The sequence below is a fragment of the Manis pentadactyla genome, chromosome 3, assembly GCF_030020395.1.
Source record: "Manis pentadactyla isolate mManPen7 chromosome 3, mManPen7.hap1, whole genome shotgun sequence".
Classification (NCBI taxonomy): Eukaryota; Metazoa; Chordata; class Mammalia; order Pholidota; family Manidae; genus Manis; species Manis pentadactyla.
In genome coordinates, this window is record NC_080021.1 from 58,142,588 (window position 1) to 58,152,018 (window position 9,431).

General features: G+C 43.3%; 1 pseudogene; it reads right to left on the bottom strand.

Annotated features, from left to right (window-relative positions):
- Positions 1 to 434: 434 nt before the first annotated feature.
- Positions 435 to 782, bottom strand: LOC118929404 (60S ribosomal protein L30-like; annotated as a pseudogene).
- Positions 783 to 9,431: the final 8,649 nt, after the last annotated feature.

The following is a 9,431-nucleotide window of genomic DNA, read 5'->3' on the forward strand; positions in this document are numbered from 1 at the left end:
CACCATGGCAAGCCTGCAACTCACTGGGAACTTGCAGCTGCTCCCAGGCATGGAGCTGTGAAGAGTAAGGCTGTTCTTTTTGGCAAAGATGTACTCTTTTCTTGTAAAGTCCCAGAGGAAGGGATACAAACAACAACTGGACTTTCCAATAGTTCCATGCAGCTGGGAAGTTATAGAGAACACACAGAAGCCAAAGTATCTCTGTAGGCTAGGATGATCAGTTACATTTAATAGGTTAGAATTAAGGATAAATAAAAATAAATAGAAATAACAACAGCAAGAAGAACAAAAACTGCACAAGTGCAGATGAGAAAGATGTGGCCGACTAGAAGCATACTTCAAAAAAAGACTGAGACATTTGTTTTGGGGGGTTTTGTTTTATTTTTTTAAAATAAGCTCTGGCCAGTTTTATTAAAGAAAACATTTTCCTTGATTTACTTTTCACTAGTCTGTTCTGGCATGCTTCTAATGATAACAGAATCACCTGGATCAGCGACAGCCAGTGCACATACTCTGTAGTGTTTTTTTCCACACGCTATAACCATTTCAGTATGTGGCCACTGTCATGTTGGACACCACTTTGGGCCACAGGGCATAGGACTGTATTTCAGATTTCCTTAAGGCTGGGCAGTTGTTGGCAAGAATGACCTGTTTTGCTTTGTCTTGTCTGATCATTTTGAGTCTGCTTGTGCCCCAGGACATACTTTCTACTTTTCATAACAAGTTGAAAGCCTAGAGTTGATCAATGCCAGGGACTTTTTTGTGTTCTCTCTGGCCACCATCTTCCTGCTTTGGGTGCTGGCCCTCAACCAACAGCAGCCCTGAGACGTTTGGTTATCTCAGTATTAGCATGTATAAAGAGGGAGCTGAGAAAGTTAATATGGATTTGAGCTACATTCATAGTATTCTGGTATTCAGGAAAAGGAGGTGACAGTTCTCTCCCACCCTATGTTGATAAAAGTGGGATTCTATGTTTAAATTACGCACATGGCTAACTTTTACTAATGCTTAATGGATATGGAGTGATGAGCTAAATGGTGCACATGATCACACTTATTCCTCACAACAAGCCTTGGGGCACATCCTGTGAGAGCCTTGTCTCTGTAGTAAGGACACTCACTCCACGAAGCTGGACCAGCATGTGGTGAGGCCAGGGGCAGACCCAGTTGGCCTGACCAAGCTCTTAACTGGGAACAGATTCCTAGAAGTTCACTACTGAAAAACAAATCTGAATCCAGGGAGCTGGGTTGGGAGGAAACCTGATACCTGAAGAACCCATTTGGGAGAACAAAAACTGCTCAACAAGGAGGGAGAATAGTTGAAGAAGTGGCAGAGAAGAGGAATGAGACTACGGACACAGCTCTGGAGGGCAGACTAGAACCAGTCCATTAAAAGAACCGGTAGGCAGGAGTCCACTGAATGAGGAATTTTCTACATAAAATGACTATAAGTGTCCAGAAATGGAACTAGCTGCTTTCTGAAGTGCTGAGTGTTCACCTCTGCAGGGATCCAACAGGCAGTAAATGATCACCTAACAGAAAGAGACCCACAGACCCTCAGAGCACAGGCAGATGAGATTCTGGAACTATTCTTTGGCTGCCCTCATGGAGCATCTTTTTTTTTTTCCCACAATGATTCTTTTTTAATTGACATATAGTTCATATGCAATATTATATTGGTTTCAGGTATACAACCAGAGCATCATTTATTTTTTGAACAGTGTAAATATATCTACGTGATAATATTCTGTAATCTGGCACTTTATCTAGTGAAGAGAAAAGCTCAGGCCAGATCTTCAGTAGCAGAAAGTATTAATAGTAGTTGAGTATTTGAAAATGCAGTGATGACAGAGAAAATATAGAGAAAAAAATTATAATAATTTCTTTTCAGAAGAAATCAGGAAATTAACACCATCTTAGATTTACAGCGTCCAAATGAAGATCTTGTATCTCCGTTGTTGCCTTGATAAAAAATACAGTGAATTTATTTTATGACATCCTGAAATAGTTTCTTAAACAAGGGACTTTTTTATTTTTTGGTATTATTAATATACACTTACATGAGCAATAGTGTGGTTACTAGATTCCCCCCATTATCAAGTCCCCACCACATACCCCATTACAATCAAACAAGGGACTTTTACCAGATTCTTTAAAAAAGATTTAGCAGAGCCTTCATCTAATACTATGTTAAGATAACATATATCACACAGATTCTACAACTGGCCTTTGGCTCTCTTTACCTTACTAATCCCAGAACAAACAAAACCCTCATGATGAGTAGTACTATTTCTACTTCTCAGCAAACTTTCTTGAAAGAACTGATATTGATAAGAACAGCACTTAACTATTTTACTGCCCATTGTAAATGAACAAAAGTAAATTAGCAATTAAAATCCAGAATTATTCACTGTTAAGTTGGCAAGCATTCTTTTTTTGGTAATGTTTTTTTTCTTGTCCTGGAAGTCTGGTGGTAGAATGGTAGTATTATTCTGATGGTGTAAAAAGGATTATCAGTGTTAACTGATAACAAAATTAATCAATCTTGAGTGTTCTTTCATGTATATGCATTTAGAAGTAAGAACGATTCTGTTAGTTGTAAAGTTTTCGGTTGTAACAAGTTTGGTCTCAAAGTAAGGATAACCCTGTAGTCAAATACAGGAGTGAGAATTTGGTTCATAACCAGTCATCTCAAAACTTTTCTAATGAATGAAATTTCACAGCTTAACTCACACAGAGATTGCTTTTATAAACTCAAAACAAACAAACAAAAACCAAAGAATATGTAGCCAAATCCGGTGGTTTTAAAGACATGTCCACAGATTGTTTGCAACTCCTGTTCTCAAGAGATGGAGCTCATTCCTCTCACCTTGAGTTTGGGTTGGGCTCAGTGAGTTGCTTGTAGAGAACAAAATTTGACAGATGTGCTGAGCTGTCACTTCTGTGATTTGGTTATAAAAAGACTGTGGCATGACTCCTTGTGTTCTTTCTTGATGAGTCTCTCTCTCTCTCTCTCTGTCTCATATCATTAAATTAACTCTGGGGGAAACCATGTCACGCATGGCCCTATTAAAAGGTCCAAATGGCAAAAACTAAAGCCTCCTACCATCAGCTGGGTGATATCTCTGAGCCAGAGACCTAATTAAGTTTTTCCAGAATTCCTGACACTCAGAAACTATGTGATATCACTTGTTTGTTGTGTTAAACTGCTAAGTTTTAGGCAATTCATCACACAGCAATAGATGATCAATATTCCAAATGAGGAAGAAAGTTGCTTATGAACTAAAAAGGAAAAAAACTAAAAAAAAAAAAAAGATCAGGGTGGGGAATAGGAAGAGGGGCAAGAAGAAATTGAATTTAAAAAAAACCCTAAACCCTGCTAATACTGACTACTTTATATTGTTGTTGTAATAATCTTAAGGCTTCTAGTAAAGCAGTCTCTAGAATAACAGAATTTTAGAACCAGAAGGAATCTGAATTCATGCCTTTCATCTTGCAGAGGGGGAAGCCCAGAGCTCATTTGATCTGCCTGAGACCACATAGCATATCGTTGACAAAGCCAACACTAGAACTTTAGTCTCTAGGTTCTCAGGCCAAAGTTGCCACTTCCTTTTTTTTTTTTAATTAAGGTATCATTGATATACGATCTTATGAAGATTTCACATGAGCAACACCGTGGTCACCGCACTCACCCAAACTATCACGTCCCCCCCACACCCCACTGCAGTCGCTGTCCATCAGGGCAACAAGATGCTATAGAATTGCCACTTCCTTTTAATAAAAATATCACAGAAAACCACCATGCTAGCCAAACTGGATGAGAATGACAGGTGGGGAAAGGCCAACAGCTAGGAAATGTCCCAACATAAAGAGAAGTCACCTCTCTTCTCCGTGGTAGGGGGGGCATCAGGACAGTTTTGAAGTACACAAGAGTTGTAAAAAAATCACTCCAAAAACTCTCATTTTATAAAGTAGAATACAGTCTAATTTTCTTAAATAAAATACAAATGTGCCTATTGGCGCCTTAGGCTAGCCTCCTAGGAGTCAGGACTCCTGCCTGCCCTTCCTTTTGTGCCATGCCAGCACAAGCCCCTCACAACCTCTTGTTCACACAGCTCAGTCAGCACAGAAGGAAGAAGGCGGCATGTAGCCTTGACTATACAGAGGTGGCATATAAAGGATCTACTCTGGGCAAATGCTGGAGAACATCAACTCAGTGTACTTCTTATGTGCCCTGGTACAAATATAATGAGCACAGTTGTGAAGCAGGTGACATTTGCCTTTGGATGTCCACATTCTCTCTCCCTCTGAGTGGACAGCATTCACAGGACTAGATTGGGGACACAGTATTGAATAGAGGCCAGTTACCGGCCTCATGAAGTTAGCTCACTGGTGGAGGACACATCTAATGTGGTGGGATTGTATCAACACAGCAAAGGAGGAATCAGAACATCATTACAGTAAAGGAGGAAGGGCAGGGTGCGATGTCAGACAAAGGGGGTCCTAACCAGCCTGGAAGTCAGGAGAAGCTTCCTGGAGGCATTTATTTGTGCTGTATGTGTGTACACATTCCCACTCTTAATTTCTGACCCAGACCTATGCTCTAATTCCAAACCCCAAACCTCCTTGACAATTCCACTTGGATGTCTCATAAACATTTCAAACTTAACATATCCAAAAGAGTCCTTTGACTCTAAGCCTGCTCTTCTCCCAGGCTTGCCTCTTCAGAAAATGGCCCACTTAGGACTTTGGGCTGGGAACCAGGAGTCAGCCTTCATTTCTCCCTTTCTAGAACATCTGCACCCAAATCATAAGCGGCCCTGCAGTCCCTGTTGCAAAATGCACCCCAGATTGTCGCGCGCCTCGTCCTCGCCGGCAAGAACAGCACGCAACAACAGCAGGATTCTTCTGCAGAAAGCTTTAATCTTCAGCTCTTTTGTGATACAATCATCAGGGGAAGGACCCAAAGGGAAAGACTGGGCTAGCTATATAGTTCTCATGCTCCAAGCTGATTGCGCGCTGTCTGTGATGCTTCATTAGCATAGCTGTTACGATACGCCAATTGGCTAGTAGGTGAAGGTCTAATTAGCATGTGGTATGCGGCCAGGAAGTGGCGGGATTATCCAGAAGTAGTCTTTGTTTTGCCTACAACTTTTTCTCAAGCTGGGCGCCATTTCTAGGTGCGGCAGGTATGGCTACCAACATCTCCCCCTTTTTTGTTTTGTTGAAACTCAGGGCGGAACTTGTCAGCTGAGGTGGAGATAGAGACCTGATCTCCAGAAACATTTGATGTCCTATTTTTGGAGAGGGGTTTGTAGACATCCACCCCTATGCAATCAGGCATGTCTCTCAGAGGGGCCCATGACCTCTTGCAGTGCAGTGCCTCGCACCCTCTAGCTGACGATGGGACCGCCCGGTACAAAGGGCTTGGGCCTGTGCAGTGACCCTCTTGTACCGAGTTTCGTATGAGAAGCTTCAGGTAAGCGAACAGGTACCTTAACCTGGTGCAATGCCACAAGGGCTCAGGGTGCAAGGGCTACCTCAAGCTAAAGCTGAGCTTCTTTATTGAGCATGTTGAGCCATACTTGGGGAGAGGCGCCAATATCTACCGCCATCAAGGCTTGAGCAAGGATCACTTTATCTTGCCTGTGTTGGGCACGGAGCCTGCATAACAACCAGAGTAGGAGCATGAGACCTCCAAGCATGAATACACCCATCCCAGCCATGCCCGCCCACTCTTTAACGTGGGAGAGAGCTCTGTGGAACCAGGAAGAGAGTCCTTCTGCTACGGAAATATCTAGCCGGGTGGAGTTGATGTGGGTTATTTCTTGCCGTAGCTCTTCTAACGTTCCATCAAAGTCTTGGGACCAGTTTCCTGAAAGATACTGGGACAGGCTTCATGACAGATTAGCTGCTCGCGTAAAGTTTTCATATTGTATGCTAGTAATGCAGAGAGCGCGAAACTTTCGCTCACATCCCAATTGGGCTAACTGCCAGAGCACATCTAGTTGCTCTTCCACTAGATCTACTCGCTGATTGAGGACCATAATTCCTCCTTTCATCTTTCCATCAAGTGAGGATTGACGGTCCAGAGCAGTGGCTACTGAATCCGCAAGATTATGCAATTCTGCAGCCGCTTTAACAGAGGTGTCCAAGGCTATGGCAGCTGCAGTGGCAGCCACTGCAGCCAGAGATATTAAAGCCACTATGGCGGCAGTGACACCAAAGTCACGTTTCTCACGAAACAAGGTCATGGAATCAGGTGAATCCACTGGGACAGGGACCCAGCGAGGAATGCGGGCCACTAAAGCATTGGAATGGACAGTTATATTCCAGCACTGAGACAAGAAACAGGTGTCATTGGAGCAAGAGTCAAAACTGTTATTGGATAAGATAAATAGAAATGGGGGATACACGCATACCGGAGTAGGTGGATATTGGGCAGGGGCTGGTGCAACTCTTTGACATGAAATATTATAAGTAGTCTTATTCACCTGGTATACAGTTTTGCCATCTAAGGTTGGGCTTGTAGCTTCATAGGTACAGGAACTATCAGACATCCCAATCCCTCCCCCTTGTAGGACAATAAAGGGAGAAAGGTCTGAACATGAACCATTAACTCCACACAGCAGCCATTTATCGAAGGGGTTCCTGCCTACATCTTGTTGGAACTCCCCTCCTTCTGCCACCCTTCTATAAACGCTGCCGGAAATTTCCTCCATATCTGGGGACAAGGAAAATTTGTGTCCCTCATCTGCCCAGGTTGTTGCATGTGACTGGCAATCAGTCCAGGGCCATTGCTCTCCCTCATAATCTCCCACACAATGGGGAGAATATTTGGGTTGACGGGGACGGTAAGGGAAGAATATGTTGCTATAATTAATCTGCTTAATAGGAGGTTTCACAAATGTACCATTGATCCAAAGGACCATTAGGCTTACTACTGCATTAGTGTAGGTCTTATTCTCACGAAAGGACTGACTAAATTCACCCGATTTTCTATCACGGCTAAACCACCCGTACATATGCTGTTTAAGGGACAGGCAATTTGAGTGGTTACGAGTGGTGAAGCACAAAGATCCATCGGTTTCAAAGGTTCGGTTTTCTCCTAAAGAAGCTGCTAGAGAATCTAATGGTAAGTAAGGCAGGTTCATGCTAGAGTTAGTAGTAAAAAAGCGTGGAAAAACTGCTGCATTATAGCGAACAGGCATGGGCTTAGGGAAGACTGACAATATTCCCCATCTCAGTACTCCCTGAGTCAGGATTCCCATCGACAAGAGCAGGATCCACAGGCACAGAGACGCCATCTCCTTTGTTCAGGGCTTTCCTGGTCAGGCGTTCCGGGATCCAGAAGGGGTTTTCTTCACCCTGGGGAAAAACACATACAGCCCCCCTGGATCTAATTATAATTGGATCCGGGCCTTTCCATTGGTTAGATAGTACATCCTTCCATTTTACTAGTTCTTGTGGGTCTTTTGGCCATTGATGATGGCGGTCCGCCGCTGTATGGCCTTGAGCATCCAGGTTCAAAAAATTGAGAGTGAAAAGTGCTAGGGCTATAGCTGTTTTGGGCGTGGGGGGTATGTCCTCAATTCCCCCTTTTTGTTTAATTAGATAGGATTTGAGAGTGCGGTTCGCGCGCTCCACAATCCCTTGACCCTGTGGGTTGTAAGGAAGACCAGTGATATGTTTAATTCCCATGTGATGACAAAATTGAGCAAATTTGGCAGAAGTATAGGCGGGACCATTGTCTGTTTTGAGGATTTGGGGTAACCCCCATGCGCTCCAAGCCTCAAGACAGTGGTGAATGACATGGGAAACTTTCTCTCCAGACAATGGGGAGGCAAAGATGACTCCCGAACATGTATCCACGGATACATGTACATATTTCAGCTTCCCAAAGGAAGAAATATGTGTTACATCCATTTGCCAAACCTGTAAAGGCTTAATACCTCTAGGATTGATCCCAACATGAGGTGTGGGAAGAAAACTGCAGCAGTGTTGGCAGCTAAGAACAATGTTCCTAGCTTCGGCTCTGGTTATGCTAAACCGCTTGCGCAGTGTATCAGCAGTGACATGAAATTGTGAGTGGAATTTTGAAGCAGTGGCGACAGGGTCTAACAGAGGGAAAGCTATACTTCTAGTTGCAAGGTCTGCTAAGTGGTTGCCTTGGGTCATAGGCCCGGGAAGGCCTGAATGTGCTCTAATGTGGGTCATATATAAAGGAGAGCGTCTAAGGAGTAATTGTGATTGTATTTGTTTGAACAGGGTAGCTACCGAACTTGATGCTTTGATCAGCCCAGCTACTTCTAGGGAATTAACTGCATTAACAACATAACGAGAGTCTGACACAATATTTAAAGGCCCATGAAAGGTTTGTAGTACTTCCAAAACTATATGGCACTCTACTATTTGAGGAGTATTGGGTGTATACCTTTTTGTTACTATATTGCCGTTATGGACATAGGCACCTGTACCTGTCTTGGATCCGTCTGTATAGACTGTGTCTCCGTGCGGTAACGGGGTGTGGCTAATGATTCGAGGGAATACTAAGGGATGAGCTTTAGCAAAATTAAGGAGAGGATGCTTAGGGAAATGATTATCAAATGTTCCTGAAAAGCTGTAAGCAAGTATTGCCCAATCGTCATTCATGGCGCATAATGTTTGTATTTGCTCTTTGTTGTAGGGTGTTATGATTGTATTTGGAGCTTTTCCAAAGTGTGTGACTGAGGTTTTTATTCCCTTTAGAGCGAGACTGACTATGGTAGCAGGGTAATATTCTATAGTTCTAGCCTGAGAGGCCTGGGGATGGATCCAGATCATTGGTCCTTGCTGCCACAAGACTGCAGTTGGCAGTCCCGGAGTAGGAAGAATGCATAATTCAAAAGGTTCATTTGATTGTATCCTACTCAATTGTGCTGTCATTAAGGCCTGTTCTACCTTATGGATAGCTTGCACTGCCTCAGGTGTAAGGGAACGCGGAGATGTTAGTTGTGAGTCTCCTTCTAGGGTTTTAAACAGTGGTTTCAAGTCAGTGGTAGGTATCTTTAAAAATGGCCGCAACCAATTAATGTCTCCTAGGAGTTTCTGGAAATCATTCAAAGTTCGCAGCTGATCATGTCTTATCTCAAGCTTTTGGGGGCAAATTACATCTGTATAAATGGTGGCTCCTAGGAATTTGCTAACACTAGATTTTTGGACCTTCTCACTGGCTATATTCAGTCCCCAAGTCTCTAGGGATTTAGTGAGCTTTACATAGGCCTCTTCTACTTCTGCTGATTGTGGGGAGCAGAGAAGGATATCATCCATGTAGTGAATGATTTTCAGTTTGGGGTAGTTTTCGCGAATTGGTGCTAGCGCTTGCTGAACATACAGTTGACATATGGTGGGGCTATTTGCCATCTCTTGAGGGAGGACTTTCCACTGAAATCT